At 43.7% G+C, this 24,054-nt stretch overlaps 1 long non-coding RNA gene across 1 annotated transcript; it reads right to left on the bottom strand.

Annotated features, from left to right (window-relative positions):
• Positions 1-12,704: 12,704 nt before the first annotated feature.
• LOC125701400 (uncharacterized) lies at positions 12,705-18,613 on the bottom strand. Its single transcript, XR_007380231.1, has 3 exons — positions 18,420-18,613; positions 17,258-17,425; positions 12,705-14,053 (listed from the first exon to the last, which is right to left on the bottom strand). It is a non-coding gene; the product is annotated as an uncharacterized LOC125701400 (long non-coding RNA).
• Between the last annotated feature and the right edge of the window lie 5,441 nt (positions 18,614-24,054).

Genomic DNA, 24,054 nt, shown 5'->3' with positions numbered 1-24,054 from the left:
AGACAAACGGGGCCCTGGGAGATGTTTGGAGAATCAGTGGTACTGTAAAGGCACAGTGGTGAGGAAAGAAGGGATAATATACATGCAAGCAGGATGGCATGCTGCAAAATAGGCTCTCCAAATAATCAACTTGCTTAGCCCTTGCTGGAAGCACAGCATGCCTGAGCTAAATATAATTCGATGTCTTTTGCTAAGAAAAGATTATAATATCCATCAACCACCTGAAGGAAATTTTTCTCTTGTAGGAATGACACAAAGACAGGTCAAGAGTTGGCTGAAATTCACTTTCTCCATTTGAAATGTTCAGCTTGCTAAGACATTAAGCCAGCACATTTTAACTCATCAGTAAGTTATGAGCAAATTCAAGAGAAATAAAGCAAGTCTTGCCACTTGTCTGAATAATATCTCATCACAAGTAAATTTGGGGTTAGCAAACTGCTTAATGCGTACAAGGAGATTGGCTGAAATGAAATTAACCTTGAGTCGTATCGTCACTGCTAGCTATGGTGATGAGCTCAAGCCAAAACCAAACATCCCAAATGGAGAAGACCAAGGGGTGGGTTTGATTGCTGGGGCTCATGACTGTCACCTGTTACATGTACCACCAGTTCATTTTGAAGTTCTCCACTGGTGGCAATCTCTCACATTGTCTTTAAACTCAGGGAAAGATTACACACATTAGTTACATGTATAGAGATTAATTATACGTATCTCAATCTCAATTTTACATTTACATTTACATTTATATTTATATTTATATTTATATTTATATTTATATTTATATTTATATTTGAGGGCTGGAACACCTCTTTTATGAAGAAAGGCTGAGGAAGCTGGGCTTGTTCAGCTTGGAGAAGAGAAGGCTTCAATAGCAACCTTTCAGTATCTAAATGGAAGCTGCAGGGAAGAAGGAGGAAAACTCTTTCACAAGGTCTTTTGTAGTAGAAAAAGGAGAATTGGCTTCAAGCTTAAAGAGATTTAGGTTAGATATAAGGAAAAAAATCTTTTACTGTGAGAATGGTGAAGTACTGGAACAGGTTGCCAGAGATGTGGTTGATGCTACGTCCCTGGAGACTTTCAAGGTGAAGTTGGACCAGGCCCTGGGCAACCTGATCTAGCTGTGATGTCCCTGTTCATTGCAGGGGAGTTGGACTAGATGACCTTTAAGATCCCTTCCAACTCTAAGGAGTCTGTGATCCTATGGTTCTATGATTCTAAGGCTTCAGAGAAACTACTTTGCAGCCTTCCAGTACTTCAAGAGAGCTTATGAACAGGAGGGAGACTCACTTTTTACATGTCTGATCGTGATAGGATAATTCAGTACTGATGGGACAGCCTCAGCTAGCTCAGTGTTCATACTCAAGGTCTCAGCCACAGTGGGTTACAAAGCCTTTTGCATCCAATATTCAGGATTTCTCCATGTGTTGTGAACATATGAGCTACTGTTTTCAATGCAGTCACAGTGAAATGCTTGCAAAGACATTGAATACCCAAAGAGTACCACATCTAGCCCAGCTGCAAACTCTCAAAAGCATAGAGCTGAGTTTAGAAGATAACACAGAAAACTTTGTAGAGTTTCAAAAACCTCACGAGTTTCTTGGAAAAGATCAAAAGTCAAGGTTTCACCTTGAATGCTGTTAGCAGACAGATGCCACATTTGAATTAAGAGATTAGATCTCTTAGACCAGCATCTCAAAAACAAGAGATTATAACCTTTCATGACAAGACAGAAGCAACACAATGAGTGGAAAAAAGTACTTTCCACCTTCTTATAGATGGAGACAGATATTGAATAACATCTCTACTGCCACACAGGAAGCCGATGGCAGCACAAAAAGAAGACAATTTGGGGTTTTATGGAGATAGATGCTCTAAGCATAAACTTTTCCTCCTTCCTTCCCTCCTTCCTTCCTTCCCTCCTCCCTACATATTCTTGTTTTAGCAGCCAGCCTCAAGACACTGCACACTGCACAAGGAAACATCTCCTCTTGTGTCCATTGACAGCAGCTGAGTTTCAATGGGATGCTGTCCTGATTTTCCCTGGAAAGCAGAGGGTCAGAAAAGTAGTAGGTGCTATTGGAGTATACCTGAGAGCAGTGATGCATTGCAGTGAAGGAACTTCCACTGTCATGCTAAAAGAGAGAACATGAACATGAGGTGTCTCCACAGTCTTGTCTTCTCCTCTCTGACCACAGCTACCTCTCAGTTTCCCTTCTCGATGAGCAACACCAGAACTTGAAAGTGCGTTTCCAATCTAAGTCGGTGACAGATGAACAATTTTGTTTTTTTATGGCTAATAAATATCAGAGTAGTGTAATTGGAGCAAGTTATACTATTGTTATGACGATACTGATACACATGATGATGCTATTATGGCTGGAGAGCTCGGGCTACATTATCTTTTTGCCTCCTTCACCAGGTAACTTGAGGCCGCAGCACTATTAACTGAGGACCGCCTGATGCTGCAGCCTCTGTTTCTGTAACTGTAGCCCGCCAGGGTTATGGGACTATTGTGAGGGCTTTGTTTAGCTGCTGACAACTCAGAGGAAGAGCATGCAACTGTTGCAAACATTCTCATTGTGTTGGCACTTCTTTGGCTTACTGACAATAGGAGCAGGCAGAGGCGAGGAGGTAACGGGCTGACTGCAGTGGAGGGCAGAGGGGGATGTGCATGCAGTACCCCGCTTCTGGGTGCATCTGGCAGCCAAAAAGGGGATGCTCAGTCTGGAAAGACTGTAAGGACATTATGCCTGGGCTTTCATTTTGGGCTCTCTTCTGCAGCCTGTTGATTATGCTGCTGTGAAAAGCAGGCTAAGCGGATCCGATAACCTGTCATCCAAGATGCATCCTTTCCCTTGCTCAGCCCTGCTCACCTGCTTCAGAAATGCACACGAAAACACTCCATTTGACCAGCCCAACACAAGCCCTCTAGCCATGGAGGAGCAGAAGACCGAGGAGACCTCAGCCGTGTGCCAGCAGCCAGCTGCACGAGCAGCCAGCAGCCTCAGGCAGGTGGAAGAGAGGGGCAGTGAGGGGATGTTCAAAGCTCTTTGGTACTCTGAAAAGCACGGCCGCACAAACAGCAGTTCTAGCAATCACACTGCAGTTCAGCCACTGTCTGCTACTACAGAGCCATCAGTGTTTGCTGCTAATGAGCTGAACCATGATGCTATTGCGCTCTGTACTCACATCCCCCGACCATCCATCATCCACGTGCCAAAGGTGAGTTCTCTAGAAGTTACTGTGCAGCAAGGTAAGAGAACTGGCTCTCTTTAACAAAGTATAAAAAGAGAGAAAAATCCATAGAATTATTTATCTTGTATTGATTGGAATGCAGTCAAGATGGGTTGTTCTTACTCGAATAATACAATATGACAGATACTGCTTTCCTGTGCTATTATGAGAAGCTCTGGAATGTTTGTAATAATACCAGGCACTTTCACAGTGCTTCTCATTCACAAGCTTCTTCCTATCTTTTATTGATTCTCACTTGTTTTGGATCTGATCCAAAATCCCCTGACAGGAACAGGCATTTTTTTCCATTGACTCGAGTGAATGCTGCATTTTTGTGTCTTCAGCCGGGTGTCTCAAAACTGTAACATTAGTGGTTGGAGAACCTTGGTTTTCCATCTTTTTTTTAACTTGGATGTGCTTGGAGGCAGCAGTAAAGTTTTGATTACAGCTTTGGTGAATTCAGTATATTCTTGCCTGAATGAGTAGATCACAAAGTTGAATACTTTGCCGCTGATACCATTAAAATAATGAATAGAGATAGGCAAATAAAGCTGTTCTCATTTTCTCTTCGTTAGGTAACTGGAGAACATGTGCTTTTTTTTTTTTTTTTCCACTGATAAAGAAGGAAGAATAGAAGCCACATGTGTGACTCAACGGTTTTATACTACAGCTTTTATTTTACTAGTTCATTTCTCTAGCGAGTTCCCTGCCAGATCACGTATATAGATGGTCTCTCTGATTCTCTTTCACTATCAAATAATCATTGCTTGGCAAAGATCCTGACCTTGTGGGAGAAGTGTTTGAAAACGATTTAATATGAAATATAGCTGCTGGGATTTATAGAATTAAAAGAACCAAGAGAGCTACTGAGTTTTCAGTTGGGTTATGCTAGTGTTGCCAGAACCCCAGCTCTGTAGACCACTATTTCAGGCTCCTTCCAACCAGCATTTCTGAGATTCTGATGTATCGGTGCTTGTGTGCTGCCCACACACACGCGGAAATAGGATCGGACTCCTTTCTGTTACTGAGACAGCAACACAGATGGTGCTTTTGGCCTAATAACACCTTTGTGACAATTTCTCCCCTCCTTCTGCTCTGACCTGCTCCTTTCCAACCACTTCACGTTGTCTTTCCTCTAATGCTCTTCCACCACTAACTTTCACAGGTCAGTGATGGAAGAGGCAATGTTGAAGGGCTGAGGATGTACTGATGCACAGATAACTTTTTTTTTCCCCATAAGAATAAACTACAAAAGCACATATATCAGGATGATGTTTTGCCCTGAGGTCCTGCTGAACCTCTTGTGTGCATCTTGACATTTTCCTGTCAGTGGGAGAGGAATGTCCTTGTTGCAGGTAGGAATTGGGCTTTCTGCTGCCTCTTGGCACTCAGCCAAGGTCTATGGAGTTCATGATACTCATGAAATCCCCACAACATAAGGAGCATCTTTGCCACAGAAGTGAAAGAAGAGTGGTAAATATGGAGAAAAAGAAGACGGCCCCAGCAATTGGACTGCAGCACAGAAGAGGGAAGAGCTCTATAATGAAGAGAGAGAGAGGTTATGGTCATGGTGTGTGGTGGGGTAGAAACCACACACAGCTACTGGCATGAGGAGGAGGAAGATGTAGAGAAAAGGAGATGGACATCTGGCATCTATCTAAAGGAAGGGACTGGAACGCAGGACTGAAGGAACACATGGGCCATAGGGTGAGAAAGGGGAGCACAGGGTCCTTCATGGGCAGGGCATGCGCAGCCTTTGTGGGAGGGCGGAGAGGAAAGGAGAAGGCCCAGGGCAGCCTGAGAACAGGGGATGGAGGCATTTGGTCCCCAAAGCAGAGTTCATGCCTGTGCTAAAACATGTTCCCTCAGCCTACCCAGGAAATCCAAGCAAGTCCCTTGACCAAAGGTCTTGCAGCCTGTGGAGCATACAGGTACAGAAATACTACACCAAACATTTACTGACCAAAGTTATCTACAGTTTCCACCTCAATATTTCACCAAACATATTTTTAATAATGATGTATATTTAAATAAGTGCTGTCCAAAATCTTCTTGAACTCCAGCAGGCTTAATGCTGTGACCACTGCCCTGGGGAGCCTGTGCCAGTGCCCCACCATTACAACTTTTTGTTCCAACAATCACAAGCTATGAGGCCTTCTACTGCTAATGCAAGTCTGTGTCAATACAGAAAGCTCTAATTTGCACAGCTGATCTGCACTGCTTTGACAAAACAAAGTACATCGGTAATGGAGAAGTTAAAAACAGTAAAGAGCATGGAACCAGGAGTTGGACTCAGAGCTCCTTGTGGATCCCTTTCAACTCAGATTATTTTGTGATTCTGTGATTCTATGAAACAACACCCAAACCTCGCTAAAAGAGCCAGTGAAGCCCAATGGGAAAGACAGATTTCCTTCCCTCTTGACACTGCTGAACTTCCCTTTATATCTCAGTTTCTCAAGCTATACAATGGGCAAGATTCGTCTTCTTTCCCACAAAATCATACTGAAACATTTACATTAAAATAACTTTTAACTGCTAGGTGACAAAAAGCAAACATGCTATATCAACACCGGAATCTCACAGTGCTATTCAAGACACCTTTAATTCATGATCTCGCAAAAAATTTAAACAAATGTTGAAGTCACATCAAGAAAAATGCATATGCTGATTTGTCTCTTTCGTTTCTGAACTGAAATCAGCAAGGGACTGAGGACTAATATACTGAGGACTTTCAGTACCAAGAGTTGTGCTGCCTACCTTTCAGCATAACCCTTTTCAAGCAGAGAATCAGTTTGTTTTTAACTAATAGCAGCATAAAATTTCTACTCTGAGCACATAATGCACTAATTAACAAGTTCTTCCAGCTGACCCTCCCCACTGGGACATGTAGTCACACATTTTGCAATACAATGGAGTTGCATGCATGTAACCAAATCCAAAATTTGATCAATTATTCTCTTTATGTGAAGACTGCATCTGCTCCAGATGGAGCCAACCTTAAATTCAGTATATACACGATTCCAACAAAAACTAGATTTGGGTATAATTACTGGAGAGATTGAGTTAGACGTGTTTCATGACAAATTCCTGTGGCAGTAATGTGCTTGAAAATAACTGACCATCATTTTAACGTTTGCAGATTGCCTTGGTAATAAGGCATGATTAAAAGTCAATGAAGTTCTTCACATCTAGCATCCTCTCCTGTCTCTGACATGTAAGGAATTAATTCTTCTGTTTCCTGCCCTATCTGAAAGGTCTTTATCTGCCATTACAAGGCCATAAATCAGAGCTGCCAGAACTACACACTGAAACTTGCTTGCTTAGTTTTTTACCACAGCTACATCAAAAAAATTCCTGTAGTTTGTTTCCAAGTCCAATTTTAGCCACTGGTAAACTCAAGGGTGGAAACTAAGGAGAAAGCCCTATTATGCTGAACCAACAACTGTGACTCCAATAAATGTTTCATGTCAACAAAAGCAGTGATTGCTTTGTAACTAGTGATGGCATTCACCTGACTAGAACACTACTGACCTCCAGAGTTCAGCTTCTTTTTTTCCAAACCAAAAGAAACTCAAAAATCTTCCAATGCATCATGGAGTCGTCTCAGCCCTTTCAAGCTGTTCGGGACTCCAGAAACATTGGATCTGTGACCTCAAATGGGAGATCCTGGGAGGGATACATCTGGTGAAGCAAACTATACTTCCCACTGGACCCAGGGAGTCTCACTGAAGTCAATTCTCTCACCTGTGTTTTTCTACATAAAGTGTCAGTCATGCCTCTAGGGTAGGTAGACATCATTAGAGGACCTTATGGCCACTTCCAAAACTTGACTGTGTAACTATGTCTCTTTTTCACTTGCACCATTTTGTTACCTAGGTTAGCTTCTTTGCTTGAGAACCTCAAGAGTCATTTGATCCAATGAAGCTCATTTTTGAGCCTCTGAAAGACTAGATTTTGGATCAGAACTGGTCTGAGTAGCAGGATAATGAGATAATGATGTCAGGCTCCAAAATGCACAGCTGTCAAGGAAAATGAAAAGAAACCTCATAAATATTTCTTCACACAAAGAAGAAGATAAATTTCTGTTATCATCCCCATTTCATTCTGTGACTCTTTCTCTGGACAGTGTAGCCACAGTTCACTTCTAAGAGCTTTAAGTAATGCACTGCATCAATCAAGCTTGATTCCACTTGCTTGGCAGTTTGCACAACTATTTGTACCTGCACAGATCAACAGTAAAATAGAGCCGGATCACAGTTTACACATATTTACAGCACATATTTACAGCAGAGGAAAGTGCTTGTTGCATGGAGATAAAGCACTGCAAGAGATGAGGATTGTTGAGAAGGAGTATACATACCAGAGGCTGCCTAAGTAAAGCCCATAGGTGAATTCCATAAAAACATGGAGAATATGAATGGTTGGTTAAAAACTCACTCGTACCTGACTCATACCTGTGACTTTGTAGAACCAGCTCCTAGAAATGCTGTTCTTGGGAGGCTATGGGCCAAGTTCCAAGCACTGCTAATGGGAAAATGGGCACAAGTGTTGGTGTTCAGCCTCCCTGGGTGCAGGATGGTCCTGCAGGACCACAGTGTCCGACTGCTGAGGAATGTGTTCTAAGTGCAGTCTCTCAAATTTTGAAAGTGGTTAAGTATTTTGATTTCTAATTAACAGCTAATGATTGGCAGAAGAGAAGCAGCATTACTTGGTGACCAGTGGCCAGTTGATACTGAGCTGTATGCTTACCTCTGTGAAGGTTTCCCTCCTTCAGCAGAAGAATCACAGAATCACAGAATCGTAGAGGTTGGAAGGGACCTCCAGAGATCATCGAGTCCAACCCCCTGACAAAGCAGGTTCCCTACAGCAGGTCACACAGGTAGGCATCCAGGCAGGTCTTGAACATCTCCAGAGAAGGAGACTCCACCACCTCCCTGGGCAGCCTGTTCCAGTGCTCCGTCACCTCACTGTAAAGAAGTTCTTGCGCACATTTGTGCAGAACTTCCTATGCTGCAGTTTGTGGCCATTTCCCCTCGTCCTGTCTCGGCTCACCGCTGAAAACAGTCTGGACTTGCCACTCTGCCCCCAAGAATATTAATATCATTTTATCATGGACATTACATGAGGACAGTCTTTTCTCCAGTTTAACATGTAAAATCTACCTTCATGTTCTCCACACATACTCTGATGCAAATTTGCTTTCATTCAAGCAGGTGAAATTGAGAGGGTAAATCCCATGCCTTTAAAACTCTCAGACTGGGCACTCAGCTATGCACTCTGCTTGCCAGAGGAACATTAACACCCTTGCCTTCCCCAGTATTTTCAGGAGCTTAGCACCTCAAAGAATGTTGCCATGTACTTTAATGATGTTTATATTTTAACGCTTAGACAAATTAAGCTGGGAATTTATGATCCTGGTGACTTGGCCAGAGCCCTCCAAGAAGCCTGAGAAAATCATTGGACTGGATTCAGTTTTGTGACTGATTTCTTGTGCTTTACCACCAAAACCTCTCTTACTAGCAAACAGCACTGTAATGTTTTCCTTTCATCTCTTCCTCTCAATCTTGATTCTTTAGCTCCAGTGTCTGGGAAGAGTGTGTGTGGGCTTGGAATTCTTCACTCTGAATATAAACAACACCTAAATGAAACCAGACTTTCTCATTACATTTTTTCTTTGCTCTCCACTACCACATAAATGCAGAGGTAATGGCATTGTGCAGCACAGAGCCTTTCATCCTGGCCAACATACAACTTGATTACTTCCATGGTTAGAGCATACACAAAATTCTATAAAATGTTCTATTAGCACATCCTGCTAATAGAACCAAGTTCTAATCAGAAGGACTCTGAGTTGGTACATTTCTGCACCACTACCCCTCTCCTGCCTGCAGGATGCTCCATGCTGCCAACCTCCCTTTATCTTTCACAGGAAATTGCTATTCCAGATGTGACTGACCAAAATGGTGCAGTTTACTCTATTTGACAAAAAAAAATTTTTTTTTTTTTTTTTCTCCTTTCTCTATATCTGGTTCCTGCCCCCTCATTTCTCAGCTTCCATCGGCTGGGTTATTTCTGCAGAGGGGTCATGCAGCTTTCAGCTGCTGTTCTGTGAGAGCTCCTGCATACTGGAGTGATGAGAGACAGCCTAAGAGCTTCCTTCATGCCCCCTCTCACCCTGAAACCTATTCCAGCAGCTCTCGGTAGTAATGAGCCTCCTGTGTGCCAGCAATAATAACAGGAATAGCAAAGCTTTCAGGGAGATCTTAGAAGTCACAAGAGCCTCATTCAAAGGGGATTAAGGAGCAGAATTTGTGAAGTTTCGTGCAAAGTACTCCAGAAAACAAGGCAAGGTAACATGAGCGCTTTGAAACTTCCTTGAGGAAATTGGAGACCACATGAAACTTGACAGGTTTTGGGTTTCATCACAGGCACAGGGTCACTGAAGAGTTCATACCCCTTCTCCTCTCAGGGTGAGCAGGGGGGTCCTGGGATGATACAGTGGAAATAAATACATCTCATTAGCATTGCTTTTGCTTTTACAGAGTTTAGCACCTGCAGAATTTCTATTGCTTGGCATTGGTAGGTTTTCATAGCCCATTTGTATGTGGTCCCTAGCCTTGCTCTGAATACACATGGGTTTTACATCAGCATTCCCTTTCATCCTGCACCCCAGTAAATTAAAGGGTGTTAGCGGCTCTTGGAGAGGAGATAAGATGCAGTTTGAATCAATGGAGTAATTACAGAAGAATATGATACTAATGGAGCTGATTTGAATGCGTATCTAAGGATGAATGCTATGGCTCTATGCCCAGACAGTGCACACTTTCCTCATGATGAGTTATTTATGACTTGACACATCGTTGCTCAGCTGTTTTGTGGCTCAGCAGCATTTGTGTCACTGATAAAGCAAACTCTGTCAATACTGTGTGTTCTTACTGATCCAGGCTTGGCTGCTAAGCAGCCTTCCCCTTTGCTGAAACTACAACCACTCCTCCCTGGCAGCAAGTGGAAGAGACAAGTTGACACTTGAGCGGGGGGCATCCTTCTTTAGTAAAGAAGAAGAGCTGAGCTCAGGATGCATAAAAGAGTACATGGCTTCCCAGGGACCATGTAAGAGTTTAGGACCATGCAAGTCTTGACTGCTCTCTCCATCAGAGAGCTGAGGTAAGATAAACCTGGCCAGGGAGACTAGACACACGCTAAGCTTGCATAGGAGACTGGGTGACTATCTTCAACCACAAGGCTGTTTGTCCCCTATCAACCTTAGCAGCCTTCTGCTGCAGGTTACAGCAGCTGAGCACAGAAGATTAACAAGATCCTAGCTCAGTTTTAATTGCCTCTTGGGACCAGTGTTTTCACTGAGCCTCCTCTGCACTGTATTGGTTTTGTGTTAATTTCAGGAGCCCAAGAGCTTGTCTCTAAAGAGCCTGATCCAGCAACAAACTGCTCATCAGCCCTTCAGGAGCCACTTTGTAGACTGTAGGACCTTGGTAGTGAGACACTGTCACAGGCAACCCAGAGAAGCTGTGGATGCCCCATCACTGAGGTGATCAAGGCCAGATTGGATGGGACCCTGGGCAACCTGATTTGGTTAGGGGTACCCAGCCCACAGCAGGGGTTGAAACTGGATGGGCTTTATAAGGTCCCTTTCAACTTGAGCATTCTATGCCTCTGATATGACTCTATGAACTTTGCATATAAAAAAAGACCAAGCTTTCTGTGAACATGATCGTGCATTGACCCAAAGTGTTCAATAAATTCAGAATGTAACAGATAATCTACTATGTGTATCATTAAAGATACATAATTGTATCCAGATATAGCAGACTGAACCAGGCTCTGAGCAACCCGATCTAGCTGTGGACGTCCTTTCATTGCAGGGGAGTTGGACTAGCTGACCTTTAAAGGTCCTTTTCAACTCAAATGATTCTATGATTCTATGACATTTTCGAGACCTTCTGAGACTGTGCCTTGTGGCATCAAATGTTTCTGACATGAAAATGTTTTCACTTCTGCTTTTCTTGCTTGTTCTGTAGCTATAGGTTAAGAAATATACTACCTAAAAGTACTATACTTAACATACCAGGGCTAGGTGATAACACAAAACATATACGAATGGCAATAGCTTGACAGCAACTCACCAGTGATGTGAGCATTCAACCTCCCTCCAAACAATATGCCTAAATAGTGATGTTTACAAAAGTCTTAATGGAAGCATTATCACTGCAGAATAAGTGTGCCAACAGTGGCAAATAAAAACAAATGTATTGGGCCATTAGTTCCTCTAATGAAACAACTAGGCACAGCTGGACCTAAGTGGTTGATGAGGTAGGTTCATCCCAAGAGGCTTTGTCATTGATTTCAGTGCCCGAGAATCAGACATAAAATGCTGTTTGGAATTCACAGGCCTCAGAAGGTTTCAGAATAGGCACAGGGAACTATTTTAGGTTAGGGATGCACACAAAGACTAAAATCCTTCCAGGAATAATAGCAGGTTCTTGTAATTTGGGCCCAGCTATGCATTTTGAATGTAGCCCTTTGCACCTTCTTGTCCAAATATAAGCAGCCACAGCTTTCCAGCTGCTCTACTTAAATTAGTGCTTTTTTGGTAACTCTTTAATTAAGCAGGAAAATGCTGCAGCAATAGCAGAAGGGACCCTTAGCTGTGCTGCCCTGAAACAACATACCAACAAAATGTTGCCTTCTCTTGGAACAGCACATCCTTTTCACCTGTACACATCGATAGCTGCCTCTAGTCCTGACATTTTACAAGCTCTGAGAAGAGAAACTAAGCAAAGGTAAGAGAGTCCTATGAATTCACCATTCATAGGAACCAACCCCATAGGTGTTTGGACATGTTCACCTTTTCTGGAAGTCTTCCTAGGCAGATCTTGTTCCAGTATTAAGCCCAACTCTTCCACTGCTTCCACTAACCTGTCTGAAAGCTATTCTGTCTGCTGATATCCTCCTCTGTGGGCCTGCTTCCTTTTATAGGCCAAAGCTTCTTGGTTCCAGCTGCCTCTGCTGGGAAGTTATGTGGCCTTCAAAAGGTTAAAAGCAAATGTAAATATTGTACTGCAAAAATAGTTTCAGTTCTGCCTTCTCTATTGAACCTTAAAGCCCAAGTGAACTTCAGTCCTTCACATAGCCTATTTCTCCACTCTCTGGGGTACATACACAAGATTTTGTTATTCCAGTTTGTCTGCAATTATTCAATCAGACGTTCCACAGACATTTATCTCTTTGACAGAAGCATCTAATATTCATTGCGCTGATCCTGTTACATACAGCCTACACCCTTTGCAGCTTTTCTTAATTGTGGCATTTGCAAATGAATAATTAGAAACACAACAACAGCTACTACAAAAAGAAAGAACAGAAAATCACGCACACACACAAAAAACAACAGAAGAGATTGTTCTTGTTTCAGCCAAATATAATAATGCATAATATTTGGAATGTTGCAGTCTCATAATTTCCAAGACAAGTCTGTTTCCACTGTGCAAGAATTCTGCAGTTTGTCATCTAGCTTGCTCAACAGAAAAGCATGTGAAATGAAGTACTAAATCTTGAGATCCTTTCTGGTCTGAAATGGTGCACAGCTTCAGAGAGGAAGCAGTAGCAGTTCCTTCTTTTGTGAAGTTCAAACAATAAACTCAAGGAGTAAATGAAAATTATTTATCCTGGGCCATCGTCCACTGGCAGAAGATTAATGGTGCTGTCTCATGAGAAGAAGTGAGTCTTTTTGCATGTGACTGAGTGAAACAGAGTAGTATTTAAAGTACAGAAATGGCCACAAGTTGATACGTGAGTAGATGCATAGTTGAGGTAGAAGGACAGGAGGAGAATACTCCTGTGCCCACAAAATCCCTTCTGAAAGCCTTGGTAACTGTTGAAACACCTCTTGACCATCTCTTGAAATACCCTTTGAAATATTCATTGCTGGAGATTGGTATTTCCAAGCACCTTTCTCTAGCTTAGAAATGGTGTGCAAAACAGTTTCACCTTGAAATTCCTCTCCTTCTCTTGGCTTTCACCTTGCCAAGGTTTATCCTGCCCAACCTCAACAGCTGAAGTCATCCACCATCACAGTGTGCTGGGACATTCCCTCAGGCTCTTTCCAAATACAGCTGGGCCTTTTCTCCCTGCTCAAATTAAGCTCTTCCAGCTCAGAAGTCTACAGTTCATATCCTTCAGTTCTATGCTCCTGGCTGTGGACTGACCATGGTGGGCTGGGTCCCCCTTGCTCATGGTTTCTTGCAGATGGACTGAAAGCAACTGATTACTCCCTAACCTCTTCTATTACTTCCCTTAATCTCTGGATTGCTTTTTTTTTTTTTCTTTTCTCCTTGTATGATTTCAGTATTACTTGCTCCAGAGGGAATAATCATTGATAGAAATGTCCATGTCCAGGAATTCCTCTTTGGTTCCTGGTTGTGACTTGCTGGTGCTTTCTTTGGCCTTTCCTCATCAGGATGAAATCAAAGCTGCTTGTATGATGGGAAAGGACAGGAGAGGGCTTGTGTGCCTCAGGGCAGCTCTGTTCTCCCACCACACCACAGCTCATTCAGTAGAAGCTGGTACCTCTCAGAGCAAGACATAGCAGCTGCTCTGCCTTTCTTCTTACATGGTCTGATGGTGACAGGACAAGGAGGAATGGCTTTGAAGTAAAAGAGAGGAGATCTAGGCTAGATCTTAGGAATATTTTATTTTACTCAGAGGCAGTATTTCTGGAGAGCTTTCCTGTTTCCAGGGGGATTTGTCTTCTCCACAGGAGGATTTTCCCAGTGGGCTTCACTTGCACGTGTTGGGAAGAAAACTGACACAAGGAGATTTCTATTAAACCATTCTTGCAGCTCCCCAGGCTAGTGTAATTTAGCATTTTCTCAGAAATAATAGTAACACATATCATTGTTCATCATCATTAGTTTTGCTTGTGGAATTGCTTTGCAGAGAAACACCCTGGATACAAGTGCTGGTTGAATCCCATTGTGTTGGTTCCCTTCACCATCATTTTATTAACAAATGCTGCCAGCAACGGAGAGGGGCATGATTTTCCAGCAAAATCAGCAGAATCACATGTATGGAGCATGGGATAATTTCTCAGTAAGATCTGCCTGGTTAGGTCTGAAACTCCAAGAGGGAGGAATGCGTGTATTCATATATGAAGGAGCATCTGGAGCCCAGCTTGATTTAGTGCTGTTCCTAGGAGACTTATGCTGGGTGCTAGACAAAGCTATGATCATTTTTGTAGTTTGCACTGACGTTACAAAGCAGTGTCTCATTTAGCTCACATGGGCATGTAATGAGAGGAGCTATGCCAGGGCAAGGCATTAGAGGAATAAGTCTCTACAATCTAGCATAATGAGTTTATTTTCTAATGTAGTGCTTGTGATTTTAACCCAGCCTCTGCTCTCATACCTCCTGCAGTAGGTGGGTCTGGCCCCTTAGTCCTTTCCTACACACTTTGCTTTCCTCTTCCCTGAGCCTGCATTTCATCTTTTATTTCTTAATGTTACTCTTTGAACTACCCTTGTTTCACAATAGCTGTAAAACCTAACCTGCCCTTCAAAATGCCTTAGCAAAGCTATGTAATATGTAATGAGAAATACTAAGGGCAGATGTGGCACTGAGGTACATGGGTTAGTAGGCATGGTGGTGGTGGGCCGATGGTTGGATTAGATGATCTTAGTGGTCTTTTCCAACCTTAATGATTCTATAATTCTATGTTATGCTTAATCAGGGCATCTGGAGTGCTAGGATTCCTGGTGTGCTGGGAGCCACCAGCTTGGCAAGGTGTGACTGGTGGTGCTGCTCCTTGGGATGCCACCAAAAGAGACCAAAAAAATGCATGTTCAGGACTGATGAGCTCCAGGAGGTGTTTTAGCACGTGGCTCTAAGGTCAGTGGTAGTTGGCTTAACCATGATGATGGAGTGCTCTTGTAGGAAGGGAAGGGATGAGAGAGAAATGCAGAGTAGTGTGAGCCTTCTAATTCAGTGGGAAGGCAAAGGTGGAATGGAAAGAGAAACTCCCTTGTGCTGAAAAACTGCAAATGAGGCAGTGTGGGAGACGACCAAAACCAGTCCTGATTCTGCATCCTCTCCCAGTCCTTCCAAAGACGTTTGGACACAAGCAGCATGGAGACCTGAATATGTACTTTGAAATTTCAATTCTTTATTCACTCCTCCAAAGAAAAAGTATAAATCTTATCTGACATTATTTCTGTTTTTAATAAAGATTTGTTTGTCAAACAAAACAAGCAAACAAAAAAGCCAAGACAAAAAACTTTAATTAGCCCTGCTAAAATTATTAACAGTCATATGTACATCCATGAATTCTAATCCATAACACAGTTTCCAGCAGTATTATTGTTTGATACCAGTATGGATGTTTCAGGTCCCTTCTAACATTTCTTGTTTGTATCGTAACATGCAGTGTGGCACCTGCTAACCTCTAGAAACAGCCAATTGCAATGATGCTGGTGATTTTCTGTAAATGATTGGTTCAGAGGCTTTTAATGCATTTTGGACCTCAGTCATTATGGATTTCTGGAGATGGCAAAGGGTAATTAGATAATGGATATGTATTTTCCACTGCTGTGCTTCACTCATTTTGCCAGTCTCCTCTGTGCAGGTGGAACTGGAGGGCATGTATCCAAAACAGTTACACTGCACTTCAGTGTGTGCATGGTACAATGAGGAGCAGTTTAGCAAAGCTACCAAACCATGGCAGGAATTTGGCTTCACACAGGCTTTCTTAGAATCACAGAATCATTAAGTTTGGAAAAGTCCTCTAAGATTACCAGTCATCATCCCTTCACCACCATGCCTACAAACCCATGCCCATAAGTGCCACATCTGCATGTTGTTTAAGACTTCATACCTAAGGGGAGTGTGGTGAATGTGTTGATGTTCTGGGTCTTTCAGGAGGTGTGAGTAATCTAATATGTCAAGGTAAACTTTTTTCTTTTTAAGCAAGCAATTATAGGTGAGCTACTTCACTTCCAATTTCACCTCTTTCTTATCCTTGTTCTTCAGTTGGCTTGCAAACAAATGGGGGATATTAGGGGAGGAAATGCAGGGATGTGATGCAGATATTCCTTTGCTGGGCATCATATCGTAGCACATCTCATTATCAAAAGACTTAGGTAGCTCCACAACCTGATGCACTTCCAGGCTGACTTAAGAGTACTGGAAATCTAGCTGTGACTTCAAAGGGCAATGTTTAGCTAACATTCCATTTCAGGCTGGCACAGAAACCCAGAGAGGTTGTGTTTCTTGATGGAAGGACTTACACATTTATCACTTTGCACTCTACCAGGAGTGTTGGCTGGGGAAGGGCAGCAATGGAGATCTGGTTCCTTGCTTGCAGAAGTCATTAGCTTGCTGCCAGCCCCTTCTTGCTGAGAGAAGAAAATCGTGACCGCTTCCCCTCCAGATAGCTCACTTTCCTTTTCCTTTGTCATCCTTCCCAATAAGTAAAGGCATTTTCAACAACCAACCTCAACCCCAGCCACCTGGTGCCCCCATCCCATAGGATGCCCCTCACTGGGGTCATAGGAACTGCTCCAGTGCCCACCAACTGCTGCTCCTCTGATCTCAGTCCCCTTCAAGCCCTGCTGATTGCACACCCAAATTGCTACAGCTCTGCTGGCTGCTTTGCTTCAGTATCCTATAATCAGAAAACACGCAACACAGAGCACTGCTGTAAGTTTTCAACCTTACTGAGAACCTCCTAAGCAGACCTTCCTTTTTACCTCACAGAGATTCTTTGCTAACTGCAAAAAAGTCTTCTTAAGAGTCACTTTTCACTCTTCAAACATCAGTACTCTCAGGCATGCCTAAGACCAGGGTGATGGTTCTCCTCTGCGTCAGATCTGGAGATCTGACCAGGCTGTTGCACATTTATTATAAGCAATTGCTTTCTCCTGTTTTTGTACAGGCTCCTTTGTCAACCTAAACTTCTCAGAACAAAATATGCCATCAGTACACGTTTCAGGTTTGGTGGTGGCTCCTCACTTACCCTTCTCTCCAGAAGAGTCCTCAGGTGCAGAGTGCTTTTTCTCCCAACTTTGGATTATAGAAGGACGCAGGGCTCAGCCTGGTCCCTCTGTAAAGTCCTGCTCTGTTCATTTGTCTTCTCTGCTCTTCACACCCCATATTCTCTGGCACAGCATGGGTCTGAGGAGGTCTGGTGCAGGTTTTGGAGAGAGGTGAATTATAGAATCATTAAGGCAGGAAAAGACCATTACAATCATCTAGAACAACTGTCAATACATCATCCACGCCCATCCACCAAGTCCTTCAGTGAAGAGCTGTCTTACTGCAATAACCACCTCAGCTAGAGATGGCACTGCAAAAGAGCTTTGCACCACCCTGTGCATACACTGAGATTCATTGTGGTCATTGGCAATTGCTAAAATACCGGTTCTGTGCTCAAGTGAGTCACCTGAAGCTTCCTAACACTGAGTCTCATCAAGATATCCCAAGCAGATTGTCACAAACTTATAATATTTCCACATCCCTGGGGGGTAAAATGGTTTATCTGCTGATGTGACCACATGCAGAACTAGAAATTACTGCCTGACTTCAGAATTTTAATGCAATAAAATGAAAGAACTCTAAAAGTAATCCACATGACAAAATGGATAGCCTGTAAGGGCAGAAGGAATCCTTACCTCATCTAATCTAATCTTGCAGAGAGCAAATGAAAGGCTGCAATGAGGTCACCCCGCATCCTTCTTTTCTCCAAGCTGAACAAGCCCAGCTCCCTCAGCCTGTCTTCATAGGGGAGGTGCTCCAGCCTTCTGATTACCTTTGTGGCCCTCCTCTGGACTCTCTCCAACAGCTCCCTGTCTTTCTTGTACTGGGGGCTCCAGACCTGGACACAGTGCTCCAGATGGGGCTTCACAAGGGCAGAGTAGAGAGGGATAATCACCTCCCTGTCCCTGCTGGCCACCCCTTTTCTGATAGAGCCCAGGACACCATTTGCTTTATGAGCTGCAAGAGCACACTGCTGGCTCATGTTAAGTTTTTCATTCACTGGGACCCCCAGGTCCTTCTCTGCAGGGCTGCTCTCAAGGACTGCTCCTTCCAGTCTGTATAAATGCCTGGGATTCCTCTGGCCCAAGTGCAAAACCTTGCACTTTGCTGTGTTAAACCTCATTAGATTCATGTGGGCCCACCTTTCCAGCCTGTCGAGGTCCCTCTGAATGGCATCCCTTCCTTCCACCGTATCAACCACGCCACTCAGCTTGGTGTCGTCAGCAAACTTGCTGAGGGTGCACTCAATTCCATCATCGATGTCACTGATAAAATTGTTAAAGAACACCAGTTATTACATTGAACTGCAAGGAGCTGAAAGCTATTTGTGCTTGGAAAGTAGCATATGTTTGACAGGAACGCAATTGCAGGTCCCCACCCCAGAGTAAGCCTTTGATATTGTGATGAAATGGGCTTTGTAAAATAGCAGCATGGTCTCCTCCTGTGAAGTAACAGATTAAATCTTGATCACCCTGATGTTGACTCAACTGTTAGCAGCCAAAATATTACTTGCTCAACACACTTAACTCAGTTATGATCTGCAGCAGGATGCTGTGGTTAGAGTGTCTCCAAAATAAAGTGGAGCATCACAATTTCCCCATTAAAAGAGAATTCTTCATCCTTACCAAAGGGCAAATTAAAAATGGGCTTTCATGAATAGTTCAAACTAATTCAAATCTGCCCAAAGGGAAAACCCGGCTTGTCCTGTCCCATCTCATTCCAGCCCAGCCCTGGCTGTATGTTGCTGTCACCACCACAGTTGTGACTCCACACAGTGAGGCAGGTCAGCCTGTTAATCTGGCCAAAAAACAACCCAGCTCTCTTCCTGTCATGAACTGCCTGTATTTCTGCACACCAAAACCAAAGGTAGATTTCCTGGGGAAAGAAAAGAGGTGATAACCCTCTCTCCATTACTACCACCCAGTGTAACATGAATTTAATGAGTCATGCAATGCTAATGACTGTTCTCATTGCAGCTGTGTCCTCCTCCATCATGCACATTATAAGGGCTGTTCCTGCCTCTGAGGCTTCAATATATCCTCAGAGCAGAGATGTCTTTCTCCCGATGCCATTTCTGTGGTCTGTATTTTTGCATGCTCCATGCTGCATTGCATGCTGTGCTCACCTGCACTGGCACAGAAGGGGTTGGAGCAAATTACAGGGAAGGAACATGCTGCAAATGGGGGATGTGACAAAGCTCTTCTGTAGGGCTGTGCATGCTGTTTGCATCTTGTTAAAGCTGAACGTTTTTGGATCATATTTTTATCAACACCTCTGATGATTAAAGATGGAGGTTTTTTTTCATTTTTCCAACTTGTGCCAGCAGAAAAGTGCAGCCTTTCTCACTTTGGTGCCAGGCATCCAGAGAGTCTAAGCCATTGTTGCTGCAGTTGCTCTTTCTCCATGCCCTGCACATGTCCCATCAGATTGCTCCCAGATAGTCACTGGGACTTTTCCACTTGACAAATCCCAGATGGAAATATGGGAGCCCTAATTCTGGGCCACCCAGAGCTGTAGTGACAGGTCTACAGCAAAACAAAGGAGCAGACAGAATGCTTGAGGCCTGTTTGTCTACCATGAAGGTCTGGTTTATCAGAGGTAAGCAGTGGCCTGAACTGTACGGCACAGCATGGAAGTTGATTTCAATGTTTTTATGTTGAACACTGCTAAAAAGAGCACTTTTCTGCAGTAAAATTGCATCAGTTCACATTCCTGGAGAGGCTGAGACCTCTTCCACACACCTTTTATAGTTGTTCTGAATCCAACACAAAGCTGATTCAGATCAGGTTTTCCTCTGTTCAGAAAGCCTTACTGCAAGCTTTCTGGAAGAATTTTTCACTAGACAATGCATTTATTGTCTGAATTGTTAAAGCTGCACTGCTGATAAAGATCTCATCCCTCCTCCTCTGAAAGCTCTACCAAGGTTCAACAGAAACAAGAGCAAAGAGACCTCTGCCATTTTTCTCCTAGCTGGCCCATCCTATGGTTGGGGTTCCAGGAAATGGTTCAAGAGGGTCTTTCCAACTCAGCATACCCACATGCCACTGCTGTGTGCAGGGATTTGGTCTGGAAGGTCCCTCTCCGTCCCACCTCTGACCAATCACACAATGTCACTCATCTGTTCCTTCCAACACATAGGAAACTTTTTTTACAAGACCAGCATCTCACTGATCTTTTGATGACTTACACCGAGCTGGGTTTTCTCAGGCTCTGTAAAATCAGGGCAGCCTTCAAAATGGGAATAAGAGAAAAAGTTGGGGAAAGTAAACAATGGCATTAAAATTATGTGCACCCAATCCTGTCTTCTTACTGCCATTTTCCAAGAATGCAAGAGTTTCTCCTGCACAGGTTGGGTGCCCACAGGCCTCAGCTCATCTCCTGCTTTTTGTCAACAGCAGAGAATTCACTTTTTCACTTTTTAGGGAAATGGGGACACTTACAGAAGTCGTTTTGGTTCCCAACTTTCACAAGGAGAACACAGCAGGCTAGAAAAGGTTTTATGCATAACAAAATAATAGATTTAAAGCAAGTCACCCTGAGGGCAAAAGCACAGGGACCTTCTTCTGAATGACTAATTTAAGGCCAATAAATTACTATACTTATTATTTTAATAGCCAAGTACCACTCATGAAAGAAAAATACTTGTCTTGCAGAGGCATTTCTCTCAAAGTTTTGAATTCGCATGACTAATTTGTTCTTTTGAGCAGAGCAAATCAGACATCCATCTGAGTCCAGTTTACAGCACACAGCACTTTTTCCACAGTGCAGTTCAATCCCAGTGTTTTGGCACTGCTAGACATTAATGATTGCAGAAGTGAAGATGAAGAATGACCAGAGTCTGCAGAATGCTCTTTACCCTGCAAGTCTGGTGACTCGCACAGACCAGACAGATGTATGTATTTCCCCTGCAGAGGTCACATATCTTTAGCTCGCAGACAGCTTGTGAGATGTAGAAGCTCTGAGATGAAAGTCACCGGAGACTTTTAAAGGTTGATTCTGGTATCTAGCTCTGATTTTCGTAGTATTTTAAGAATAGCACATCACTGGAAGCATCTCCTACCTCTAGACCTTGAACACAAAAACAATGCAGAAGAGTGTGGTAGGGCAGCGCAGTGACGGGGAGGACACTTGCAGTGATCCCCTGCTGCTCAGCTTTGGACCTTGGAAAGCTCCAAATGAGGTGTTCAGAGCCAAAGAGGTTGAGTGGAGCTGGGAGATATAAAGGGCAGATGGAGTCTGTAGCTGTGAAGAGGTACATCTTGATGTTAGGGAATAGGGGTAGAGAAACCTGTTGAGGAACATATAAAAGAGATTCAGTGCGCCCCAGGGCCAAAGAGAAGATACCTACAAGGGGATGGTTAGTTCTGAAGAGAGATGAAGCACTGAAATAGTGAGAGGAGAGGGAGGCAAAGGTGTTTTTGTTCGAGTTTTACAGCCAATACCTCAGAACGCAGCACAGCAGGGGTGTTGTGTGACTGCCTGGGCAAAACTGCTGGGAACCCTGGAAAATAGGAAACTGTGGTGGTGTCTGTGCAGGACAATGGGCTTGTACCTGGCACATTTGAAACATGATGCTGGGACTTGTAACCCACACAGGAGAGCCAGGAAGGCATGTTCACTCCCCATCCTTTGCTCTACTCTGGATAAACTTACTTGGGAAAGCCCAAAGGAGGTTTCTTATGGGTAGATGTGGCTGGAGGGCAGCATGCAAAGATCCAGAGGCACTGAACATCTCTGTCCCTTTCTGGCTCAGATTGCAGGATGCAGGCATTCTTCTCTGCCACCTCTGCTGCTGCCTGAGGGAGATCAGCTAAGTGTTACAAAGGGAAAAAAGCTAAGAAAGATCTCTCAGCTGCTCCCCTGATGCACAGAAGCACAATGATAGCTGCAAGCAACTTTAGTTTTTGCCTTCTGGAAAAGATCATTATGGGAAACGATAACATTCCTTCACAATTTTAAAGCCATCAGAAGGTACTGAAGGGGAAGGACAGTGCTGCAGAATACAAGTTTTTCTTTTGTATTCTGATTGCCTAGAATCATATAATCATTAAGGTTGGAAAAGGCATCTAAGATCATCCAGTCCAACTGCCAACCCATGCCCACCGTACCCACTAACTGTGTCCCTCAGTGCCACATCTGCCCTTTTCTTGAACACCTCCAAGGACAGTGACTCCATCACTTCCCTGGGCAGCCTGTGCCAATGCCTCGTCGCTCTTCTGTGAAGAAATTTGTCCTACTATCCAACCTGGGGAGATCCTCTAAGAAAAACAATCAAAAAGCAGGATTGGCATGTCCTTAGCTAACTCATCTGCTCTTCACATGAATACTTGTGTATGGGAGGTCCTGTAGCAGCTTAATTCTTGACAGTGGCGAAACTTCTGATTTAGCTTTTCTAACAGAAAACTGTGTTTTTTGGGATAAGCTACCCCAAATCACCTGTTGGGGGTAATGCATCTCTGAAACGTATCAGTCCCCAACCAAAGAGAGAAGTGAAATTTTGCTCCCCTCCACCCATTTCCTCCCCTTTAATAGCAATGTGAAGCACAGGAAGGAGAAGGAAGGCATTTTTTTGCCCTTAAAATAAACTCCAATTGAGAAATAAGAGAGAACCTCAGCTTTGTCACCACCTCTCTCTCCTGCCCCACCAGCTCTGCTCACAAGGACCATTCTTACCCAACACCAGTACTGCTAACCCAGGAAGTCTGTTCACTTGAGGGGGATGAAGGTGGTTTGTTGCCCATTGGCAGGGTATATTAGCAGGCTGTGGGGCTGTCCCTGTGTCATAAATACCCTGTGCTTCCTTCATTGATTAGTAAGCACAGGAGTATCATGGTAGGAGACAGAACCAGTATCCCACCTTTCATTTCATGTCTGCAGCTGATACAAGTCTAAAAACTTTCACCCTACTTCCTGCAATAGGGCTGCACCAAAGGGAGCTTTTTAGAGAAAGCAGAGGTGGGAGTGGGTCCAGTGTGGCCATGGAACAGGTCAGGAAGCTCCTTGAAGGACGGTTCATCTCTGCAAATCTGGAGAATCTGTGCCAGGGTGTGAGAAGCCTGAGGTCAGGCAGGTACAGCCCTGATAGGAGACCTTTCCTAGTTCTGGGTGTTTGGCTTTGACCACAGAAACCAGAAACTTCAGCTTTCTCAATCTCTATTGCAAAGCCCCTTGCAGGATTGCACAACTGCCTCATGGCTCAGTCATCCGCCAACATTGCTACATGCAATGCAGATATATGTAAAAGGGTTTAATGAGGATCTTCTTTCTTTCACTCCTCTTCTGTTTTAACTTTCAACCCTGTTGCTTACTCTAGGTCAACTTGCTTGACGATGGCGCCTAACTTAAGGCTTTCTGGAAGCTGCTTGGTGCCTGGAGCTCTCTGGACACAACCAATGTCCAGGTACCTCCAGCAAATCCAGATCAAAAGGTGATATAACTCTTGGCACGAGCAGGACACCAGCATGGGGATAATTTCTTGTGCCTTGGATCTTCCAGTGGAAATTACCTCAACTGCAAATATGTGAAGGATATAAAAGTGGGGAGGCAGCTGAGGGTGGTCCCAGATTATGGGAGGGCTGCGCTAAGCTGGGCAGTGATTCCCTGAGCACTGAGGCTGCACTCACACACAGCCAGGGGGAGGAGGTGGGCAAATGTATTTATTTGAGCAAATTACGTTCTCTGATGTGAACATGTAAATATCAAACCTTTCAAATACGGTCCTGCACTCTCAGGATGAACAGAAGTGATATGAGATGCAACAGAAGTTAAAGAAAACTG

This window comes from Lagopus muta, chromosome 1, assembly GCF_023343835.1.
Source record: "Lagopus muta isolate bLagMut1 chromosome 1, bLagMut1 primary, whole genome shotgun sequence".
NCBI lineage: Eukaryota > Metazoa > Chordata > Aves > Galliformes > Phasianidae > Lagopus > Lagopus muta.
Note: the sequence above shows the minus strand (reverse complement) of the source record. Positions and strands in the feature narration are given on the sequence as shown.